Below are 25,475 nucleotides of genomic sequence, written 5' to 3'. Positions count from 1 at the left end.
ATGCTCTAATGATAAAGTTCATTCTTTATTTGAACAACAAAGCAAGAGACACCTGCTTATAGGAGAGAGCTTTGCTTCAGACAAAGTAATTTTTAGACAAAAGTAATTTTACAAGGATTTTTTAAAGCACCAGCTCTCGTTTAAAAAAAAAATATGTGTATTAATTTTACAAACAGGAACCTCATGTTAAACCTCAAACACTTTTTGAGAGAACCATACTACTAGTGTCAAGTTTTACTGTGGTAATCTCAGTGTATCATGCAGTCATTATGGATTTCCAAGACTAAAATTATGATAATTAAGTACAACAGAATACTTCAAGCTACCTTAAATCCTTTCTGGAACAGGGCAGGGCACATATAAACAATCACTTAAACAGTTCTAGAATTCACTTAAAGATATGGTTGGAAGTATTTTAACCAAACTGGAATTAGCTAAGTAATTCTTAGGAGTTAAGACTGTATCATGTTTCAGAGCTCTCTGACTTCTTTCTTATAAGTTTAAATTTTAACCTTAAAAATACACACACACACGCGCGTACTAACTGAACCTGGCTTCTGCAGAAAAGTTTGCTCTTATATACATCTGCTTTTTGCTCCAGTTGAGTATTGGCCCCATAATAGGTTTCAAATATCTTTTGTTGTTTAAAAGAAAGGTAGTTTGCTCAGGACTAAAATAAGTGTCATGAATGGGACTACTCTTCTAAATGTTTTTTTTTTTTCTAGTTGTGACTAAATGAACATCAAGTTCCAAACCCACTTAATAATGTTATAAATAAAATCAAATTTTATAACTTGAGGTCTATGTCCTTACATTTCAATTATCTGTATGAACATAGCTTGGTATTTTATATCAATAATTCCACACAAAATATACCTTTAACAATGTCTTCTAAATTCATCATAGAAGTAAATATATACTCTCTTCATAGCTGAAATTGTTGGACCAACACAGCTCTTTTCTGAGTCAGCAGGGGGTCACTGCAGCATTTCTCCAAAGGACAGACTGTTTTGTAACTATTTCAGCAAAATTACTCCGGTCATAGGCTTTGGGTTTTATTTCTAATGCGTTACTGTATACCTCTTCTGTGCCCAACTTGTCTGCCCAGCTTTACTCTTTCCTGTAAGTCACATAAAATGAGTGAGGGTAAAGAAACTCCTGGTCTTTCTCTCTACTAGCTAGACCTATCTGACTCAGGACAGTCACTGAGTATGTGTCAGTTCATCTTTATTAAAAAAAAAGAAATGATCCCTGACTGGCCCACCTTTGGAAGCAATTTCTATAAAGAATGACTAAGTAAAGAGCTGTTCTGGCCCCAAAAAGACCACACAATGTTCTGTATACCAGATACCAGAATAAAAGAAGCCAAGGAGACTCTGAGTGCCTGGGGGTCAAAACACAAAGATTTTAACTTGTACCAAAAGCTTATGCCAATTTACACTGTCATCAACAGTGGATGACGGCAGCTATTTCCTCACCAGCCAACCAAAACCAGCCCTACTAACCCTTTTGATTTTTGCCAGTCTGTCAGATTAAAAATGCTATTCTCTTGACCTCCTTCTCTTCCCCACACATCAACTTAATTCTCTGAATTGCTGATCACTGATGACAGTGAATGCATTTTCATGCCTATTATCCATTTGTATTTCTTTAGCAAAATTGTTTGTACTTCTCTAATGCCCATTATTCTACTGGGTCTGGAGTCTTTTTCTCATTGATTGATAGGATACTTATAATTATGAATATTATCCCTTTGGCTGTTATTTTTTTTGCAAATATGTTAGTTTGCCATTTGCATTCCAACTTTTTGTCAATGTACAAAGTTCTCATTTTCTTATAGCTTTATCTATAATCTTTTTCTTTACGAATTCTGGGTTTCCTATCAGGCTTGTAACTGCACACTGACTATGATGCAAGATTTCATATTATAGATATCAGACATTATTTACAGTTAGACAATGGTATCCTTTTCTGAAATTAGTTCTAGTAGAATCTAATTTAACAAACCTCACTATGATATCCAGTTTGACAGTGAGGCAACTTTCACACTAGCACTGCTTAGTTGTGAGAAAAATCAATCAAGAAATCCACTATAGTAACATGAATTAGTGACTTTTCTCCAATAGCCACCTAATTAAGTTATTGAGGGGTGGGGTGGTACAGAATGTATTCTTTATAAATGGTAACTATACTAAAATACATGTTAAATAAGGATGATGCCAAATAAACATTTAAATGATATATTTTTCAAAAATATAAATCTGTGATTTGAGAATATTTTTAGATGTCATGTAGAAAGAAGAACTCAAAGCACTTTGAACAGCCTAATCAGACATATTAATATATAAATTACCATCACCATGCTAGCCTGTGAGCTGTCTGGGAACAAGAGCCGTAATATTCCCATTCAGTCTGCGTTACATTTAGCACTGTTGGCAGCCAAATCCCTATAAAATGTATCCAGTTGTGCTTTTGCTACAGATAAAGAAGATAAAACTTGAAGGAGCTGACTCAATCAGAGGACTCCCCTCAGTTATTCTCCAGGATTCCAGCTTGTCACCATCCCTCTTAGAAGTGTAGTGTTCCAAACCAGACCCTGTACTCCACACATGATCCAAGACTACCTATCCATAGATTTCATAAATGTAGTCTTAAACTCCATTAATAGTTTTGATACATTACATGGTAGCTCTCTACTGAGCAACATAATTGACCTGTATGTTCTGTAGTGAACCACATCCTCACCCATCGTTTACTACTGCCTTTTGGGACATAACCTGCTGGACTGAACAATTATTCCTATTAAATTGCTTCTGATTTAGATTCAATATACATTTGACATTTCAAAATTTTTCTTGGATCTCTAGTTTGTTATCCAGAGTATTATTAGTTTTCCTTACCAGATTCCTGTCAAATACAAATCTGTTCAGCAAGTCACACAGGTCTTCCTTTATTCCCTGTTAAAAGCACAGTACAAATACTGGAACCTTCCAATTAAAGCCGGCCATCAGTTTGTATTGTGTGTACAGTCATTGATTTTTAAATTTTTTTTGACATCAGTCTTAGCGGTTTTCTTTTTTTTTAACATCTTTAATGGAGTATAATTGCTTTACAATGTTGTGTTAGTTTCTGCTGTATAACAAAGTGAATCACTATATGTATACATATATCATCATATCCCCTCCCTCTTGCATCTCCCTCCCACCCTTCCTATCCCACCCCTCTAGGTGGTCACAAAGCACCGAGCTGATCTCCCTGTGCTATGCAGCTGCTTCCCACTAACTATCTATTTTGTGTGTACAGTCATTTAAACAACCACAAGGTCACCAGGCCACCTAACTCATTACCACTAGCAGCGATAGCTTACAGATTTCTCTGATTTCAAGACACACATATATTCGTACATAAAAAATATGTATCACATACACACACACACACACACACACACACACACACAAAGTACCACCAAACAGCACTTATCCTCACTATGTAAAATTACACTGACATTCTCCATTCTATTTTATTCTATCCTAGTCCCCTGCTCCCTTCCCTCCCTTTTAAAATGCTAGTCACAGCCCACTAAGTTGATTTCATAACCAACTGACAGGATGGGACGGGAAGTTTGTAAAACATTTATAATCAACCTGAGTAGTTCATTTACTAACGATAGCTATCTTATTCACAATGCTGAATTTCTCAAATTATCACAAGGCAAAAAGATTTCATCACTTGGTTTAAGACTTGAAATCATAGTTACATATTACAAAGCATTATTTAGAAATACTTGTAATACATGACTAATTAACTGATTTCCATGAATATGTTAAAGGCCTTTTATCAGTATGGATCTGCCATCTTTAATTTTATCTACACTGATTCATTCACAGATATTCTAAGGAATTAAGTTACATTATCATAGTTTTAGAATTAGTTTCAGAAACATGAACTTCAACTATTCCTTGACAAATTAGCACTGAATTTAATAATATGAAAGGTTAATCAGTGTCCACATTTTTAAATGTGAAACCATTAATCTTCAAGGAAAAAATTATAAATCCATTTTTCTTCTGGTTAAGTTTACTACTCACTTTGCCACAAGGTTGTGGAAGCACAGTCCATATAACCATGAGAAAACATCACAGCCTCACCCATGTTTGGTAAAGAAGAAAAAGCAAATAGCCAATCCTGCTCTTTTAAAAAGATGGTAATTCCTTAAAAAAATTGTGTAATTCAAAACTTGAACAGTAAACAAGTGAGAAAATTTGAAACAAAGTTCAAACAAGAAAAATAAAAGCCTTTTCCAAAATTATTTTTTTGTCAAAGAATTTAGATTGAAAAAGTAAGAAAATACTGTGGTTCTAAAAAGTTACACCTGAGCGTATTGAAATGATTTTTATTTTTTTCCTTTCAGTCATTCCAATTAAGAACTGTATTTTGAAAAAAAACTCCTTTTTAAAATTTATAACCTTAAAACTTATTTCTAGAGGATCAGATGTAAACCTGGAAAATCACTCTCCTTCAAGGTTCAGCATTGCTATTTCTGTTCTGGCTAAATGCCCACAAAAGCACAAACATGCCACAAAACCAGCCTGAGCTGAAGCACCATAGTTGGAGATTTGAAGGTTTGTTTTCTTTTAAAACTGCTCAAAGGCCACCGTATGGTGGTATTCAGTGTAAACAGACTTTTTCCAGCAGAAATATTTAGAGTCACAGAATACACAGTTGCATGGCCCTTTAGAGGATCATGTAGAACATTTTACCCAAAGATGATTTCTCTGAGAATTCTTCTAACCAGTCAACATTCCTTTCCACCCCTCCAAATCAACACACTAACTGGCAGGCATATGGAGGCTTGATCCTGAGTTGAGAGAAAAACTCTAGATGAAATAATGAGGCTGAAAACATTTTATTTCAGAGGAAGTAACTGAATTCATTTGTCACCTGATTGGCATGATCATATATAAAAACTCTTGCTTGTGTTTTTGGAGGGAAAAAGTTCTCAATCCTACAGCCAAAACTCAGCTCATGGACCAAAAGATGTGGTCATGCCTCATGTGGTACACACAGGAATTCTTCCAGGACTCAGAATACAGCTAGGGAGACAAGGCACACACAGGAAGAGTGAAATCTATGGAAGACTAATACATGCCACCAGACCCTGCATGACAAAACCCAAATAAGAGAGCCGAGTGGCAAGCTCAGAGGACAGACAGGGCACTGTGCGCTGAAGGTCTCACACTTCAACAGAGCAGACGCTTCTTGAGCTGCATTCTGTAGACAGAATAAATTTGGATAAGAGTCAGAAAATGTATTACAATTGATTAGAGAGCTTTATGCAACAATCTGAGCTCTGATAAGGAAACAAAAATTATTTTGTAATTTCATCAAGCTCTGGTGGTTAAAAAAGTGTCGAATGAAAAGGAAGGCAGAAGGCAGTGCGTTTACAGAACTCACTGTAAACTTAAGTGCTGTTTACAGAATAAACACATGGCTTCTTTTATTGCTCAAAGAACATTCCCCACTTTATGGAGTGGTGCTTTTTAGGTGAGTGTTGACATCACAATATAGTCACAATGGAAAACTTGCTTTTTAATATGAAAGCTGTATTGAAAATGCACAACAGAGACATCTTATACCCAAGGGAGTATAGAAAGTTAAGTTTTAGGTAGAGGCCGCAAAACATTCAGGAAAAGCTACAAAGGATACATTTTCTTCCATTAAAAACTTATTTCCGGGGCTTCCCTGGTGGCGCAGTGGTTGAGAATCCGTCTGCCAATGCAGGGGACACGGGTTCGAGCCCTGGTCTGGGAAGATCCCACATGCCACGGAGCAACTGGGCCCGTGGGCCACAACTACTGAGCCTGCGCGTCTGGAGCTTGTGCTCTGCAACGGGAGAGGCCGCGACGGTGAGGGGCCCACGCACCGCGATGAAGAGTGGCCCCCGCTCGCCGCAACTAGAGAAAGCCCTCGCACAGAAACGAAGACCCAACACAGCCAAAAATAAATAAATTAATTAATTAAGTAAAATAAATAAATAAAAAAGAAAGACAAAAATAACAGACTATTGCCTGATCTCAGGGGCGTGATTACGTTTGAAGAAAGGAAACTTCTCTACAGAAGCACATCAGCCAGGAGCATGATTTAGACAAAAAAAAAAAAAAAAAAAAGAAACAACTTATTTCCTTCTACAAAAATTCTGAACATGGGATTCTGTTTTTCCTTTACTGTTTCAGCAGAAGAATGCTACCAACTCAAGTGAATATGATTACATGGCCTCAAAAATCCACCTTCTTAGTTTTTAACTTGATCTACCAAATGTTTGGGTTATTGCTCACCATGTCACCAACCTATCAGAATCACAGTGGTTTAAACAGGAAGTTAATGAGTTAAATGTTAAAATTAGGCTTTCTGCAGGTATTCTGTGGGTAGGGGGCACACAGGGTGAGTTTGTTCCATAAAAGTGGGAGTCTGGTGATCCAGGCTTTCTTGAAGTTTTTCCAAACTAAAATGGTGTTAGCCTTGAATCTCACAGTGGCTTTTAAACCTTGCCCTAAGGTCTGGAGCAGGTGAGGATCCACCTCATCTCTAGCCCAAACATCTCACCTCTATCAGTTTTTTATGTTGGGCTTCTGTGTCAGAAATTTAACAAATTAAAAAAAAACTACTACCTTATGACGTAAAACACTATCCACTAAACATGTTTGGGGGACTTCCCTGGCTGTCCACTCATTAAGACTCCATGCTCCCAATGCAGGGGACACATGGGTTGGATCCCTAGTCAGGGAACTAAGATCCCGCATACTGCGCGGTGTAGCCAAATAAAATAAAATTTAAAAACCAAAAAACATGTCTGCATGTTGGACACAGACTGTTTTCTGAGGAATTCAATGACCTGGCCTCCAAGTCAATTTATACAACTAGATTTGAAATCAAGTCCTGGTTAAACTATTCAATTTTTCAAAGGCAGATGATTAGTGCTGCCGGCCCCCTCAGTTAATTGTTAAAGCAGAGTAGTTACTAGAAAACTATAACCTTGGACCTCTTTGGTACTCAATTTTCATAAAAAGTTCAATGGCATGAATGATTATAGGGGGTCATTTCCATAGCTACAGAGTATCAGAAAAGTAGTGATTTAATTAAACTGTGCTCCACTCTAACATTATTCCTATGTCTTGTACTAAGATGTCTTATACTTGAACTGGGTACTTTTACAGACACTTTAGAGAACAGAGAGAAGTGTACCAAGGACCCAGAGCCTTCATTAATAAAGGATCCACAGGGTCTCAATTCCTGGAAAAAGTATGCTTCTCCTAAGTGGCTGGTTTACTTTTTATCTCATGAACACAGCCTTGCAATTGATCTTGTTTTCTTCTTTGTTTTGGCTTCTAAAACTCAAAGCCAAATGGGTGGTCCCCACCTAGCTTGTGTAAAAGACATGCATTTATTTGTGTACTAACCCTGCCCCAGGAATCATTTTGTCTTTCCTTATTTTTCCTTTGCTCCTTATCTAATTCTCTGGGGTGAGGGAGAGGATGGGACAGAAAGGGGAAAAGAGAAGGAAACATACCCCTATTTTTTTCCATTTCCCTAAAATGGAAGGCAAGAAACATGAAAAAAAAATAACTAGCTAATCTTAACATAAGGGTGTGGTTTTAACCTTACCACCATGATAAACTTGTTAAATACTGCAAGATCTAGCGCGTCAATTTTCTCGCTCAGGTGGAAATAGGTAACACTGCTAAGGGGACATCCCTTCTGGGGAGAGATTACTAAATTAAGTCAAACACGGAAAGTGTATTGAGGCAATCAATGTGTGTGGTGTGCAGCAAAATAAAGTACTTCCATCACTGTTCTTCAGAGTCAAATAATTTCTAGGAATAACAATGGCCGCGGCCTCTTTTCTAACATGAGAGATGGCTGTTACAGCTCCTCCATCACTCAAAGAGCTCTGACTCCAGCATGCGACTCCTATTCAGTCCCCGTCGTTTGGTAAGTAAGGATAAATAAAAAATACTTCCAAGTTTATTCAACATATTTTTCAAGCCCCTATTATCTGAGGCTTTACAGACACAAGGTCTGAATGGCTGTGTTCACAGAAAATATTTTTAGCCAGTTATACAAAATGTATTCTATTCAACTAGTGTAAAAAATACCATTCATAAATTAAAATAATGGCTGAGTTGTACTTCCAAACCTCTATTCTATATTCTATTCCAATGTCTTCTAGGAAATTAGGAAAAACAACAAGAATACAACTAGGGGTCAGGGCATTTGGGGTGGTGGGGGGGGGCAGAGGCAAAGGGCATTTCACTGTAGCTGAAACAAACTGAGAATGATGAGATAAATCAAAATGCTACTCAATCAACAAACACTGCTGGTTTAGACTAAAAGCAGAACACCTAGCCGCTCCTTCTGTATTTCCAGGATTGTTGATACAAATGCAGTGGCTTTTCAGTCAGAGGTGGACTTCCTTTAGGATACTATGGGCCAATTCTTTACAGACTCCTCTGGGCCTTGAGGATATCTATGGCCAGAGGAGCTAAGAGGGAGCCTGCTTTTAAGGCTAAAAAGAAAGATAAAGGACAAAAGAATAGCAAGAAATATGTGGTCTCAGGGCAGACAAATAACCAAAAAGTCCTTTAGAACTTGTATCTTGGACACCTAAACAAATCAGATAGGAGGATAAGAATCCCAACAATCCTCACAGTTGGGAAAATCATAGGGTCACTCTATAGGGTCATAAGGTCCCCAGCACCATCCCCTTCTGGCAACCGCCCCTCCCACCCCACACCATTAACACAGCTCCAGTACGAGGTGCTGTAGTCCTATAAGAACCATACCCCTGCTGTCCCCAGCAAAGTAACCTAGAGGGGAAGGTAGACCCCGGGCTAAAGTGTCTATTGAGGGGCTGAAGCTCCATGAAAGAAATGTAGGTGGCCAGGCTTTCTATCAGGTGGAGAAAGCTGGTCTGCAGAGAGAGGATGTTGGGGGGAGGGGGGCCACGGCAGTGAGTAAACAAAGAAACGCTGTGGCAGATGGACACTCACAATAGAGTTTGTGTTCCTGGTGAGAACTCTTGGTGAGACCCCAGTGCGTTTCTGCCTTGAGTGTTGGACTCCTCCCTGAGATAAACTTTCACTAAATCCCTGCCTTGTTGGAAGAAAGAGAGTTCCAAGTAACACAGGGGCTACTTCCTAGGCATCACTGCTCCAGGCCTGTGCCTCAGAAAGGCAACTCTAGTAACGGTAGGGCTTAGACATTGCTCTCTCAACCTTTTAGAGGCCAAAACTGGAGTAGTGAAGACTGAGCGTGGCACCATCTTTTACTCTTCCATGTACTCCACATACCTACTTTTGGGGCTGGAGATCTGAAATGTGTCATTAAATGACACAGGAAGTAATATAAAAAAAATGAAAATGTGTAAATAGATATGTCCATTTATTGTCACAAACTGAGAATAAAGCTCAAGATTATATAAGCGAATGCAAATTAAATGCAATTTTTTCCCATGGACATCTTAAACTGAACTCTCAAGATGATTTTGTGAAACCCTGCTCTTTCCCTTGAAAACAGTTGCTCTGAAATGTGGAAGAAATATGGGAAAGTTTAAGAATTAAAGATTACATAAATATATAAGTGTAGTGAATACAGGTATATCATCTCTTTAAACAGTCCTTTTAAGAAACCATAAACAAAATGAAAAGACTGGGAGAAAATATTTGCTAACGATGCAACCGACAAGGGCTTAATTTTCAAAGTACACAAACAGCTCATACAACTCAGTAACAATAACAAAAAAACCCAATTAAAAAATGGGCAGAAAAAAAAAAAATGGGCAGAAGATCTAGATAGACATTTCTCCAAAGAAGACATACAGATAGCCAATAGGCACATGAAAAGATGCTCAAAATCACTAAGTATTAGAGAAATGCAAATTAAAATTAAAATGAGGTACCACCTTACACCGGTCAGAATGGGCATCATCAAAAAAGTCTACAAATAACAAATGCTGGAGAGGGTGTAGAGAAAAGGGAACCCTCCTACACTGTCGGTGGGAATGTAAATTGGCTCAGCCATTATGGAAAACAGTATGGAGGTTCCTTAAAAGAACTAAAAATAGAGTTGCCATATGATCCAGCAATCCCACTCCTTGGCATATATCCAGAGAAAACGCTAATTTGAAAAGATACATGCACCCAAATGTTCACAGCAGCACTATTTACAATAGCCAAGACATGGAAGCAACATAAATGTCCACTGACAGATGAATGGATAAAGATGATGTGGTATATACACACAATGGAATACTACTCAGCCATAAAAAAGAATGAAATAATGCCATTTGCAGCAACTTGGATGGACCTAGAGATACTAAGTCAGAAAGAGAAAGACAAATACCATGAAATCACTTACATGTGGAATCTAAAATATGACACAAATTAACTTATTTACAAAACAGAAACAGACTCACAGACATAGAAAACAAACTTACGGTTACCAAAGGGGAAAGGTGGGGGGGTACATTAGGAGTTTGGGATTAACAGACACACACTACTACATATAAAACAGATAATCAACAAGGACCTGCTGTATAGCACAGGGAACTCTACTCAACATTCTGTAATAACCTACATGGGAAAAGAACCTGAAAAAAGATGGATATATGTATAACTGAATCACTTTGCTGTACACCAGAAACTAACACAACATTGTAAATCAACCATACCTCAAAAACAAATTTTTTCTAAAAAAAGTCTTTTTCAGAGTTATATGGCATCCAACATCAACCATTTAAAAACTAGAACTCCGCAACTTCCTTTCTTCAATAGTTCCCGAGAAGCTGCACGTATGAGTGGAGAAAGAGTGAAAGAGGGAATTTGGGCAAAAACAAGGTGTTTACACTTAGAATGTCTCCATTCAAATGTCTGACTTGAGGCAAAGCAGAACATTTTAGAGTTACAACATCAGAGTTCTCATTCAGAGAGAAGTCTTTTGGTTCAAAAGAAGAATCAGATAGCTGCCATGGCTCCAGAATAAATGTCTCAAAAATCAGGCTACTTTAGGAGGAGACACCTGAGGATATGAGAGACAACCCTGCTCCTTAAGCATCAAAAAAAATAAATAAGTAAATAAGGCAGGGAAGGGGTCCAAGGACAGCTAGTTTTGCAATTGCTAAATGTTAGATGACATAATTTATCATCCAAACCAGGACAATTCAGGGAATAAAGGGTGACACAATGAATAATTATGCGAGGCATAAACCTGGACTTTTCCTGGCAAACCAAGACGTTTGGTTACGCCTACTAAACTATGGCTATCTTGCCTCCCCTATGACCAGACAACTTTTCTATTTCATTTACTCTGATTTAGCAAAGGCAAAGCACCCTCCACCTACAGCAAGGCCTAGTAGGGTCACCTGCATATAAATATTTGTCAGTGATGATGAAAATAAGTCTTTCTTAGCAATATTTGGTATTCCAAATCAGCAAACATCTACAATTCACCAGGAAGAATATGCCCATGTCATGGAATAACTTAACTCTTGAATCTCCCACCACTCTGCTCCAGGCCAGGTAGTCAACAATTTGCCAGTTCCCCTATGTCTTAAATATCCTGACTCATCCTATCCTGCTCTCATTGCTGAAGGGATCAGAACAAGCTGATGCAATTGATCTAGTTTGCCCCAAAGGTTAACTGTACTCTGTATTTACAACATTTACATAGCATTTACATTGTATTAGGTATTATAAGTAATCTAGAAATGATTTAAAATATACCGGCAGATGTACAAAGGTTATAGACAAATACTATGCCATTTTATACATAAGGGCATAATTTGGTATCCATGGGGGTCCTTGGAACCAACTCTGCTCAACCCCTGCCTGTGGATACAGAGGGCCAGGCTGTACATAAAATTGCCTTATCTCACGTCTCAACCCAACCCTAGTAGCATAAAGCATTATCAGTTTTTAAAATCTCTATTTAATAGCCTCTGCCCCATTGTTTATTTGAATTTCTTTTATTTAGCTGCTATCTGAATTGACTACTCATTTATCTAGTGCTTTTAGTCTTACAACCTGTTTGAAAAACAACATCTTTTTAAGAGTTGAGAACATAAGCTCTCATCACACCCAAGTTGTAATCCAAGACCCGCCATTTAGTAGAAGTGTGCACAAAAACTCTTGGGCAAAATATTTACCTTCTGAGTCTCCATTATTTACAAAATGATAGGATGACTATTAAATTTTTAACATGAATAAGATGCCCAGGGTAGCACTGAAAACATAGGGAGAGCTTACTAATAAATGGCAGTTATCAGTCTGTATGAGCTTTTACTAATACTGAAGTAAATATTAACCTTTTGTCTATCATCATGCAAAGTTTTTTCACATATTTGCCTTAGTGCTTTTTCCCTTTCAATCACTTGACAGCAATGGAAATAAGCCTGCTTCTCATCCAAAGGTCTGATAAATATTCAGATAAATGTTCTAATTTATGTTTTTATTTGTTTTCTCATTCTCCCATCAGATTTATTTTCATAAAGGGCTTAATTATCAAACTTGATTTTCCCAAAAAACAAATAACCAATTATCTAAAAATCTTTTGCGAAACAATCCTTCCTCCTTCCCCACTGATGGATGATTTCACTTATGTATTAGGTGCATATATACCTCTCGCTGAACTCCCTAAGTTGACTTTTTAAAAATCTGACTGTACTCTCTGGCCAAGAATACACTAATTTAACTTGGGAAATTTTCTTGCTTCATAACATTCAGTACTCACATTCAAGAACATGGTAACTCTCCATTCTTGTCTTTTTTTCACTCAGTTAAGTTTATACTAGTTTTCTTCAGAGATCCTAAACATTTCGTATCAACCCCCCCAACTTAGGAATTTTATTTTTTGTTGCTATGATGAGATTTTTCTCCCAGTATTTTTATAACTGGGTATTGCTAGCAAGAAAAATGCTGCCAACATTTAAATATCTTTATGTGGTATGCAACTATCTTATTGAACTCTCACTTTTAGTTTTTCAGTTGATTCTGTTGGTTTTCCTAGGTTTAAGATTGCAACATCTGCAAATATTGCTATTTTCCACCATTTTTTTCAAGCAGTTATACCTTTTATTTGATGCATTCTTGCATTGGCCAGGATAATATCAAACATCAAAGGTGTATGGCATGCTTGTTTCATTTTCTGATTTCAAGGGGAATTCCACCAATGTTTTTCCCATTTAGTAGGTTGTTTGCTGTTGGTTTAAAACAGATATTCTTTTAAAGAGTTCATAATCAGGAAGAACTGTTGAATTAGCATTGTTATCTTGGCACATACTGGTATGATACCGCATGTTCAATGTATGCTGATACCAGACCCCAAGGGTTCAAAAACCAGGCTCTGTGACTTACTGGCAATTTATCCCTGGACAGATAATTTAACTTCTTGGCCTAAATTTCTTCACGCATAAAATTAGGGTAATAATAACAACCTCTTTCTTAGGGCTGTTTTGAGGACTGTTAACTGAGATAATATATTAGAACAATGCCTGGCACACAGTAAATACCAAGCATTATTTGTCTTCTTTAATTAAGAGAATTTCCTATTTAATTAAATTTGCTGGTGTTTTAGTGAGAATTTTCATGGCTATTTCCACAAGTGAAATCGAAACATACTTTTCTTCTTTTGTAATGTCTTGGCAGGTTGTCTCTCTTATATTTTATTATGTTTTTAAGAGTTCATGCTGGTTTTTAAACATGAATTTTATACCTCCTGGTATTTTTGTAGAATCTAGAATAAATGAGATAGTTTATTGATAAGTTTTTCAAGATTTTTAAAAGAACTTATCCTGTCTATATTATAGAGGTCTGAAGCTTCCCTCCTTTTTTTGGGTGGGAGGCCACGGCCTTTAATATACATGTAATATATTCCATGATTAACAATCTATTCAAGTGCGGCAGCTCTTAAGACAATTCCTAAAAGCAACCAGTTCCACTTCTATCATTAGCTCTTTCAAAGTTGCACGTGACATACAAATTTAGAGCCACTGTCTTTCTCTCTGGTCACTTCCTTCCGGATGCACTGCTATGCCTTGTTCCTCTTCCCTATTCCTTATTCCTTCCTCTTCTTAACAACAACAAAAGCATCTGCAAAAGATAGCTGTGCCCTTTCCAAACACCTATGATATCCTAGGCTAAGGACACTCATCCCTCACTACATTTAATTTTAAAAGTGGGGGAGCTTTCATAAGGTAAAAGAGAAAAAAGCTAACCACCCCCTCACATAAGGTTTTAGCTTTTGTGAGGACGGAGTGCACTCCCCTATTGTCCAGTCCTCTTCCATCAACTTACTTCCAGTCACTCACTAGGCAGTCTTCAGGAACAAGAGCAAGACTAGCTCTTGAGTAAACAAATGGGTTATGACCAATCTGAAAGAACAGGGGTGAATGATTTTAACAATATAAAACTAGGAAGTATTTAGTTTGCTGTGTGCACATACAGGAAGATGGTACTAGTTCTAGTTCCTTCTCGCCTACTTGAGAAGGCAAGGCACAGGGATGCGGGCCACTGTATCTGCGACTGATTTGCCAGATGCAGCCTAGGAAAAGTGTATTATTATAAAGCTATATTCTAATACAATGAACATAAGTAAAATGATCTCGTAAAGACATCAAAATGACTTCTAAGTCCTAAAAAATATTCCAACTTAAATTATATGATTTAACATTTTTCAGACAATCTCAAATATGAATGAAACTATGAATCCTTACGGATCCGTATCTTGGCTACATCCTTATCCAACACAATTAACAGAATCCTATTAGGAAAAGAAATAGTTAATAAATGGACAGTAGCTTCTAGAAGTCGACACTTTGCTAAGGACTCACCCCTTTCTGGAATCTGTCCAGCAATCATCAAGTTCATTGTCTATGATTTGTGGATTCCACCTTTTCCTCTTTTGGAAGAACAGTACATTAGCTTCTCTCCTCTTCCTGCACAGCTCTCTCTATTCACAGCTCCTCAAAGACCACTGACAGCTACTTAGTAATGTGAAAGTTCTCTCAGTGTCCTAGGATATCACACATCCTGACCAAAAAAACTTGATCTCATCTGTTTCTGTAACAGAAATTTCCTATGTTCCAGAATGATTCTACATTTCAATACCTTGTGGTGAAGGCAACAGAGTATGGTGGGATACAAGTGCACCCTCTGGGACCAGGGTTTCAAATTTACAGCCCCTTTCTAGGTGTATGATTTCAGACCAATTACTTAGTTTCTTTTTCTCTGTTTACTCAACTGAAAATATGGGAATGAAAATAGGATTATTAAAGGAGTAAATGAGGTAAACATATATAGCCGTCTTAAACTTTATACCAGCAGGTAACATATATGTGCCATGTTAGTAATCATTTATTCTTTTTACCTCATTCCTCTTACTTACACAAGTACAGAATCTTTATGCTTCTTTAATACTGACTTGGTCTGCCTCAGTGATGCTGATTAGAACCTCTCATTTCAGAAACTTCAGGTCATACTGAGGACAAATGGGCAATAAAAGAAACAACAGGAGAAAATTTAATTAGGGATAGACAATGTAAATGCCTCAATAGGTGACAAAAATGACTGAAGCAGCCAGCTAAGTTCAGGACAATGGAGAACAGTCTACAAACTGGATTTGGCCCCTACCATTGTTAATACCCTCTAAATGTTCCTTTTCTTAGGTCAGGACACAAAAATTAAACCCTCAGTAGCATTATAAAATACTGAGGATGGGGGAACTTAAAAAATGCAGAAATGGAGATAAAACAGGAGAGAACAACTTTTACCTTGTTCTTCTTTTAGTGAACTACAACTATAAGAATACTAAGTTAACCACTGATGTAGGTACGTACTTATTTGTACTTAATTACATGCTATAAAGAAAAACTATTCTAAACTTAAGATACTGTTAAAAATAGTTTAAAAAATACAATAATATGGCATGAAGCAATTATGAGTCCATTTACAATTAGGAGGCAAATCAACTTTAAGTGGGTCCTTACGGCTATTTTAAAGCTTACCATTCCAAAGGACTGATATCAGAACAAATGATATATCCAGCTACAGATCAAAAAGAGTTCAGGTTCACCTGAAGGCCACTTTAACACTTTCAAAGTCCTAAAATATTTTTGAAAGTGTGTACGGTGCAGAAGGAGTTTTAGAACTTCAGTTATCATAAAAGCTAAAAGGTATTGGGCACTTAAAGCATATCAGACACATTATGCAAAGCGCTTCTTACTGAATCCTCGAATCCTCAAGACTACTTCATCCTTAGGTTCTACTCTTGCTATTTTACAGATGAGAAAGCTGAGGCAGAATGGACACTGAACACCCCGCCCAAGAAACTACAATCAGAATCTAAATCCAGGAATTCTAAAGCGAGAGCCCTTCCTCTTCTAGGCTGAGCTTTAGTTTTCTCACTCACAAAACAGTCTTGACAGTATCTTAACTCTAAATCTTAAGAGTTTATAAATTCATGTAACCTCACAGTGTTTCTCAAATTGCATGGTGAATTATTTTAGTAACTAATAACATACATCTAAAAATAGAACAAAATAAAAAGTATCAGAACGCATGCACTGTACATAGGAAGGTCTAAGTATTGTTTCATGAAACTTCTTTTTCAGTTTTGACAGTGTGTTTATATATGTGCCGGGTCACTGATTAAAAATGGAATTTCTCACTGTGGGCTGAAGTTTTAAAAAAAAGGGGGTGGGCTTGAAAAGCCACTCATATAAAGTGTTCATTCTTTTACTTAACAAAACTGAAAATAAATTATTCCAACCTTAATTGAATTCCAACTTGCTGTAAGTAATCATTCCAATTAAAAAGTAAATGCTTTGAATTCCATACTACTAAGTATGGAAATAGGAGGTTCTCCCAAATTATGTTCCAACAGAACCCTCCTTCAAGGTGTTTGTGGGTATTTCCTGGGGAAAGGAGGTGTTCTTGTTACCAAATAAACTCGAAAGTTGGGAAATACTGTACATTACATTTCCCTCTTGGACAGTCAAAATGCACGTCATTAAAAACTCTGAAAAGCTCTGCAGAAAAACAATAACACGACCATCATCAAAAAATAAAAACTGATTAACTGTTTTTAATCCAGTGCGTTCTAAACTTAAAATTTCTCTGGAACCTCTCCTACCAACTACTAATCTCTCATAAAACCATATTGTAAACAGACAGCCAAACGATCTGCAAGGATCATTTTAATGACCTGAGTTTCTGTCTCCCTGCTGGAGAATCCAGAAAAAGTAAACTGGCTGATAACATGCCATCAAAGAGGGGAAGAGTTGTTTACCTGGACTAGGAAACCTCTGAGACTGACATATAGAACAGGACCCAGCATAATGGGCAATAAAGACTGCCTGTGGAACAAATTAATTCAGAATAGATTTTTGAGGAGTTACAAATGCTCAGGGGTGGTGAATATCACTCTCATCTCTTATCAGTGACAGAACCCTGGGCTAGAAACCATCCTATGATCTAAGCCAGCCTACCACCCTTTCACAGGTGGAGAATTAGTACCAATTATAACCAAAGAATACTATCTTGAGCATGTTCTTCACATCTTCAAATCTGTTTCTACATTTTTGGTCTTTTCTTTTCCACTCACATTGCCTTTAGTTAATATTTTTCCTTTCTGCAAAACAAACAGCTCATAACACTTCACAACATATAGTATTGATACTTAAAAGTTGACAGTGAAACTAGATGTGAGGCTTGAGGATTTGTTAATCGTTAACTTACTAAGCTTGTACTTCACAACCACATAACATTAGTTTGTAACCATTTATTCATAAGTACAAAAGAAGAAAATTTGAAAAATAAATACATTTTGATGTAACATTACCTGAAGCAGAAACTGCACTGTGAAATAACACGAGGCACCTGACCAACCAGAAGAAAAAATGTAAAAGCATGGTTACGTGCCACAGAGCTCAAGTAAAGAAACTGACTTCAAGACCACAGGCAAAAGGAGAGGTGTCCGGTAGAGGGGGAAAAAGCCTACAGAAAGCTTACACACAGGATCACTGAAAATAAGAGCAAAAGAGACTGAAAGGGCTTTTCGGTCTGGTCCCCGTAGTATAATAATGGGACGACTGAAGCCTAGAGAGGTGGAAAGACCTGCCCAGAGTGACATGATTAGTGAACGAGTCAGGACCCAGCCCAGATCTTCCAATTCCCAGGCTTCTGCATTGCCCACTATAACACAAGGCCTCTCACCTTCTCTAAAAGACCAACATGAAAAATAAACACTACTTACTGGCCTAATAACCACTAATCAAATTATGACTCTATACAACTAGAGCATTTAGAAGAAAACATCTCATTTTGCGTTACAACATGTGGTTGCTGCCTAGAAACCTATTAATACCCTCTTATGTATATTTACAAACCTTCATTCTAAAGTACTAAATCAAAAAAAGTCAGCAAGAAACCCAAACCCTATGGACTGAAATAAAACTATGTCATATGAGAGTCATACTGTTTCCGGGAGCACACATTTTGAAGTGAGGCAGATCTGGGTTCAAATCCTAGCTCAACTGTGCAATGTCTGTGTGACCTTGGACATGCCCTCACCTTGGCTTCCATCTGTAATGATGCTGGGGGATAATACCACTTGATTCTTCATCTACTTCAACTTTATATTCATACAACTACCCCCTCTCCAAAAAAAACTTGCCAGCTACCTCATTGATTATAAACATCAGTATATCAAACACCTTTAAAAAAACGATTAAGTGCCATAAAGCATTTAACATATGAATACAATCTTTGTAAATGCTAGTGAAAAAATTCAAAGAAGACATTACTGCATAAAGTATAAAACTAACTTTCTTTCAAGCAAACTGGATAAAGAACAAAGAACCAGACTCTGCATCAGTCCTACAACTAATAAGCAGCACAACCCTAAGCAAGTGACTCCACCTCGCAGAAAACTCCACCAGTTACAGCTCAAAGTCAGCCACACCCCACTCCAGTTATGGTCAGGAAGAACCATTCCGACTACAGGGTTCCTAAAGCTCTCTTCTACTTGAAACAGTGTAGCATCAGCACCATCCCAAAACTCAGTATGAATCGGCCCTGTTCTAAGCACTCTAGACACAGTAACTCGTTTAATCCCCCTACAATCTTCTCAGATGGTATCATTCCTATCCAAGGAATCTAAGCTAGAGAGAAGTGAAGGAATTTGTCTAAAGTTACAGAGCCCATAGGAGGGCTGAGGGTTCAACAATCCAGGAGTCTGGTTGCATCTGTGCTTTTAATCACAGGTAATACTGGCTCTCAGAATCCTATAAATCCCAGAGTGGGCCTTAAAACTATAGACATGTAAACAGAAAACTGTTAATGCTATTTCTTCCTTGTGTCCAAATACAGCTGATACATAATCTACTGTGGAGGGAGAGAACAGTGACTAACATGTTAATGGTACCCTGTAAAAGAACAAACTACAGTTCATTTGACAAAGTTATAAAGCAGCAACTTAATTAAGATCAAGCTACAAAATGTGTATTTTGTTTCTCAAACGTGTTATTAAAATAATCAAAGTGTTGTGATGTTTTAACATTATCATACTTCCTTGGTTATAAAAATTTATCTGCTGGATAATGCTCCTAAGAAATAATTATCATATAAAACCAGAATGTCACTAAATATTGGCTAACTAGATTTTCTGCCTCTGTAACCATGCACAGGAAAATATATATATATATACATATAAAGAAGCACATACACACCTACAACTTAAACACTGTATTCTGAGTATGGAAATCTCAAATTAGACACAATGTATTAAGGGTTATGCAAATAGGTATGTGCCAGACACTGCCAACATAAATGGCCAGGGCAGGCTTGACCTCCCTCCTTTGGAGCTACTTCACACCTGACTGACTTCTTGCAATTCTCTGCATGCCACTCTTCCTTCCTCTGCCAACTTAACATCACAGTTGCTAAAAAACCACAATCTGCCATCCCTTCACCCCTTCTATCTCAAGAGAAAAGTTAAAAGCACAGTGGCGCCAGGGAAGCTCAGTGGGGTAGAAAACAAATCACACTGGAGGACAACACACACACGTACATATGCACACACATGCGTGTGCACACCCCCCCCCCAAAAATGCTGACTGCAATAAGCTGTTAACCTTAATTTCATCACCACAGTCTATCATCTGCCACCTAGTCTTGCAATAACTCTTTTCAGAATCCTTGGAAGGCCTAAGAAACAGAAGCAGAACAAACATTTAGCGTTTACTCCCAGACAAGTCTACTCTATAAATGCTGGTGGTACAAATATTTGCCTCACTGTGCTCTGCCCTCATACTCTGGACTGACAGGGTAGTGATTAGGGTCCAGCTGGATAGTCATTTGAGTGGTGAGACACACAAAGTAAGAAGTCCCATAGATCAATTCCTTCTTTAATTAAGGATGGCTGCAATACTAGTCTTCTCTCCAATAAAAAACAAATTATAGACTGATGACTAAATTGTTATGCAATTTTTAGGCTACTTGGCTTGATCTGCATTCACACAAATACAAAATCTTTATATCTCAGTAATTAAATAACAAAACAAATCATAAGCAACCTAACACAGAGGTTCTAAGATTTGATCTTCTTTTCCACAATTTCATCACACAACAAAGTTTTACCAACATTTTGCCATTATACACACTAATCCACCTATCAGACTCCTGCTTCTATTAACACCAGACAACACCCATAAAATCAAATTTCTAAATAAAAGAAGCCATGGAAGAGGGAAATTGATGTTTAAAATAGAGACATCACCAGAAAGGTAACCAGAAGACACTACCTGAAATGATGAAATCCTGCTGTATACCGGATTTTGTTTTTGCCTGCTGAGGTGAGGTGGGCGGAGGTAGGGGGTGGGATTTGGGTTTGTGTCTGGATTTTATGGCAGATGGCATAACTGTGAATGATCAATGAACAACTCCTCTTGGAAAAAGACGCTTGGTAAAATATGGCAGTAATTACAGAAATCTATAACCTACAAAAGTTGATCAAAAGAAAAATACTTTAGTAAATATTCAGAAGTAATAAAGGATGCCTTGTGGTATACACATTTGCAATATACAAATAAAGATTCAAATAAAACCATATTAGGACTTCCCTGGCGGTCCAGCGGTTAAGACTCTGTGCTTCTACTGTAGGGGGCGTGGGTTCGTTCGATCCCTGGTCAGGAAACTGAGATCCTGCGTGCTCAGGGCGCGGCCAAAAATATTAAAATAAATAAATAAAAATAAGACCAGATTATAAAACCAAGCCCCATACTTAAACTGGGCTTTCTCAGCTCTTCTTTTACAGTAACTTTATGAAAATGTATACAGTCTAACTCAGCATCACACTTTAAATGCCATTAGAAAGAGAAACAGAGACCTCATTAATAGTTTAGATTGTAAAGCACAAGGGAAAAAACTGGTTTAAACAAGAACCTGCTAATGAACTAAAGTGACCTGCCTTGAAAAAAAAAAAGTCCCTTTTGTTACAGCAGCAAATTATTTCACAACAAATTCTATATTTTACTAAAGAAATACCGACAGAAAAATGAAACACATCTAGCCTGAATCTTTGTGATGTTATGATCAAAAAGTAGTTAACCTATATGGATGGCCTTAGTATAAAGACTATTTTTTAGGGGCAGTGGGGAGATGGGGTGGAGTGGGAAGGGGAGGTGCATCACAGTGTATAGGAGATATTATACCAGCTATGAAAGTAATCTTTTTATAGTACCTTTTAAAAAAAAGTACATCCACTCATATAGCAGAAATGTGTGATCTCTTCCATACCTGATGACAACACACATCCCAAGTAATAAAACCTTTCTTTATTCAACAAGCAATAGGATCCAAATCTTACAGAGAAGTTAAAAAATAGTCTTCAAACAAGAAGCCTTTAGAAAAAATTCCGTCCACAGCAACAGTTATTAAGCATGACTACTGCATTTTATCTGAGGTAAATAAAGCAATCTTGTCAGAAAAAATACACTTAAGAAGAAAGACTTCCCTTACACTTCAGTAAAAGTATTTTTATATGAAGATATTCAATGACAAAAATGAAAAGCCTAATAAAAGCTATATATATAGCTTATTTCATTATGTAAAGAAAAAAATAATCATAAAAAGACTGAAAAGGAAATATGCGAAAATGTTAACAGTAACATAAGTGGTAAGATTACAGAAGATAATTTAAAAAAATTTTACAGTACTTCCTGCATTTTACAAGTCTTTTTTTTAACCGAAAAAAGTTGGCATTCACTTGTCATATAAACAAACAACAAATAAGTCCTTACAAAACCAACACAGGTTCTAAGCTGCTTCCATAGACCATATTTCTAGACTTCGAATAAAGGTGCTAATTATTTGCTAGTAATCTGGAAAAAAGGAACAAAATAAAGCCACAGACTTTCATTTCTGGCTCTCCTATAAATATTTTCATAACTAAAAACTAATAAAGAATTTTTTACCTTTCTAAGAAAAGGTTCTATGTCCAACTTTCTATTAGTGACAATCTGATTTTTTAAAGCATCAGTTTAGAATGCCTTACACAAAAACCATCTCAAAGAATTAAGTTCTGTTCAGTTCAGTAGTTCCAAAATGTAGACACCTAATACACAGTGCGAGAAGTTTTGATGCATTTTAGTGAACTGCACCAACAGAAACACCTCATTTTATACACACCTTTCCATTACTTCTTAAGAGCCTGATATCTAAGGAAGCTTTTTGCAAAAGGTACTTTGCTTAGCCTGGACGTGGATTTATTTGAATATCCGGGAAGCTGTCAAAATCGATCTCAAACTGCATTATACTCAAGGCACAGAATGTCACCTCTTTACTGGGCCTCTTTCTCTCCTTTCTTTCACAAGAGCACCCTTAATATCCCCTAGCTTACATTTCCGGGCCCATGAGTCACTGAGAAATGAGCTCTAAGTTTTCTTTAAATTGCCGCTCAAACGGCTCCTCTACAGCATTCAATGATCTGTCCCCCCAGCAACTCTTTGGCCTACCCCCAGTCCCCACCGTGGCCCTACGCAACAAACTGCACTATCTACTGTTTCTAGACTATACCTTTTTACCTTTGTCCTCTAGCTTTGCTGCTCCTCCACATACCGTTCTCTTCTGCAACCCTCCTCTCTCCCAAATCCCGTCGGGCCTTCAAGACCCGCTTTGTACCGCCTCGCCCAAGAAGCCTTCCAGATTTCTGCTAGGCGGAAGTGATCGATCAGTCCGGTCTTCTCTGGGTACCTTTCTAGCATTCTGTAGTTCTTTCACAGGATTTATCATCTCCTTCCCGGTATCGTGGTTATTTGTGTACTCGCCTTATCTCCTGCACCAGAGCGTAAGCTCCTCGGGGGAGGGGACCGCGGGCCCGGGTTCCCCTTTGAATCCCTCCGGCGCGGACCGACCAGGGCGCCTGCACGCACTCAGCGCGCAGGTTGGTTCAACCGAACTCGGGAACGCTCCGGCCGCACAACTCCTAACCAGAAATCGGTTAGGCATTTTCCCGAAATGAAGATCGCAGAGATGCTATCCGCCTCCCGATAACAGGAAGTTTACCAGGGACCAGGAGCGAGGTGGCCGGAGCCCTTGTGCAGTGGGAGTGACAGCTGGCCGGGCCCGCATTCCCCTGTCCTCCCGGCTCCGGCCGCAGACGCCCCCACGCCGCCAGCCCCGCCACAGAACCGCGGAAAGCTGGCTGGAGAGCACGGGGCCTCCGGAGACCCGGCCGCAGGCCCCTGGGCGCCGCGCCGGCGAGGACGAGGGGGGAAGGCTCCGCGAGGGGCCCGGGCCGGGCGGAGAGGGCAGGCCGGGCCGCTCCCGCCGACTCCCGGGCCGGGGCCGCCGCCGCCACCCGAGAAAATGGAGGCAGCCCCGGGGCCGCTGACGGGCCGGGGCAGGGAGGCGGAAGCCGGGCTGGCGTCCGCGCCTCGAGAAGGGTCGGGCCGGGGGTCACTCACGGGGCTGGGCCGGGCGGCTCCCTCTCCGCCTCCGCGTCGTCGCCGTCCCCGTCCTCGGCCGCCGCCGCCTCGGGCTGCTCGCTCGGTCCCCGCGGCGCGGCTCGGGCGCTCGGCCCCTCCGTTGTCTTCCGCCCGCTCCTGCTCCCGGCGACAGGATCCCGCGGCGGCGGCGGCGGCTGCGCGAGCGGACGGCGGCCCAGGGGCTCCCGCGGCGGCCGCCGCACTGCTGCTCTCGCTCGCTCGCTCCGGCTGCGGCTCTGCTGCGGGGCCGCGCGCCGCCTTCGCCCGGCTCCCGGAGGCTCAGACTCTCCCAGGCCTCGCCGCTCCCCGCTCCCGGCCTGAGCCCGGCTTTGACGTGCGTCTGCGCAGCCGCCGAGGGCGCGACGTCGGGCGGTGCCGCAACGCCCCCTTCGGCCTCGGGCGCCCCCGGGCGGCCGGGCGGACTCGCGGCGTAGGAGTCCGCGCCGAGCCGCAGCGGGAGGGGGCGCAGAGAAAAGCGGAAGCAGAGGAGGAGAGTTCCTCCTCTCCTTTCACCTGCAGCTTAGATGTTGGTGCTCAGCCCGGTCTCGTCAGTCTAAGCACTCTTCGTGGAGGACTCCTACGTCCACTGTCTACGACCACTTCCTGAACTCTTAACAAAGCTCTATTTCTGCTAAAGGCCGAGGGCTGACTTGTGCAGACTCATTCCTTCCTACTTTCGAGGGACAGATAACTCTCATTTTAGCATCCTCTGAGAGAGAGTGTAGAAAGTGATCGAATGACCCATATTAATAGGATTCAACAGCCTGAATTTAAATCTCAACTCCACCATTTAGTCTCTATGGGCTATTTCCTGTCCCTATTCCTACGTTCCTTCACATACACTCACACAAAAGTATAATAGCACAGTTACCATAGCCTTATGCGGTTGAACGAGATAATGCATTGCAAAGCTCTGACAACAGACTCTGGTACATAAAAATGCCATACATGTATATTTTCATTTCTTTCTGTTGCTTTGCTTTTAATTTGTAACTGAACAGCTATTTTTGAGTATCTACTGTGTGCCAGGCACTGTTCTAGGTGGTGGGGCAGTGAATGAAACATTACCTGCTCCTGAGACAAACAATAAACAAATAAACCAACATATATATGACATCAGATGGTTTTTAGTGCTATGGAGAAAAAGCACACAGGCTAAGGAGGCGAGGGAGTGCAGGGTATTGTTATTTATAGCGCTCCCACAGGGGGCAGCTACTTGAAGAAAGAGCCTGCTGTGAGCTATGAGTATGGAAAAGCAGAAGGAACAGCAAGGACCAAGCCCCTGAGGTGGGAATGCCTTGGAGCCCAGCAAGGCAAGAGCCCTGAGGCGAGAGAGGAGAGATAAGAAGAGAGGGAGGCCATATAGACCAAAGTGAGGACTGGTTTTTACTCTGAAAGAGAGCGGGAGCTATTTGGAGGGTTTTGAGCAGAGAAAGGATGT

At 39.4% G+C, this 25,475-nt stretch overlaps 1 protein-coding gene across 6 annotated transcripts in view; it reads right to left on the bottom strand.

Annotated features, from left to right (window-relative positions):
• CAB39 (calcium binding protein 39) overlaps nucleotides 1–24,152 on the bottom strand; it is an 87,720-nt gene extending 63,568 nt beyond the window's left edge. For 2 of the 6 annotated variants that reach the window (XM_036857009.1, XM_036857010.1), the window contains exon 1: nucleotides 24,014–24,127. The gene's annotated coding sequence lies outside the window, so the exon portion shown is untranslated. The other 4 variants (XM_036857004.1, XM_036857005.1, XM_036857007.1 and 1 more) reach the window with 4 other exon arrangements.
• Between the last annotated feature and the right edge of the window lie 1,323 nt (nucleotides 24,153–25,475).

Source organism: Balaenoptera musculus, chromosome 7 (genome assembly GCF_009873245.2).
Source record: "Balaenoptera musculus isolate JJ_BM4_2016_0621 chromosome 7, mBalMus1.pri.v3, whole genome shotgun sequence".
Classification (NCBI taxonomy): Eukaryota; Metazoa; Chordata; class Mammalia; order Artiodactyla; family Balaenopteridae; genus Balaenoptera; species Balaenoptera musculus.
Note: the sequence above shows the minus strand (reverse complement) of the source record. Positions and strands in the feature narration are given on the sequence as shown.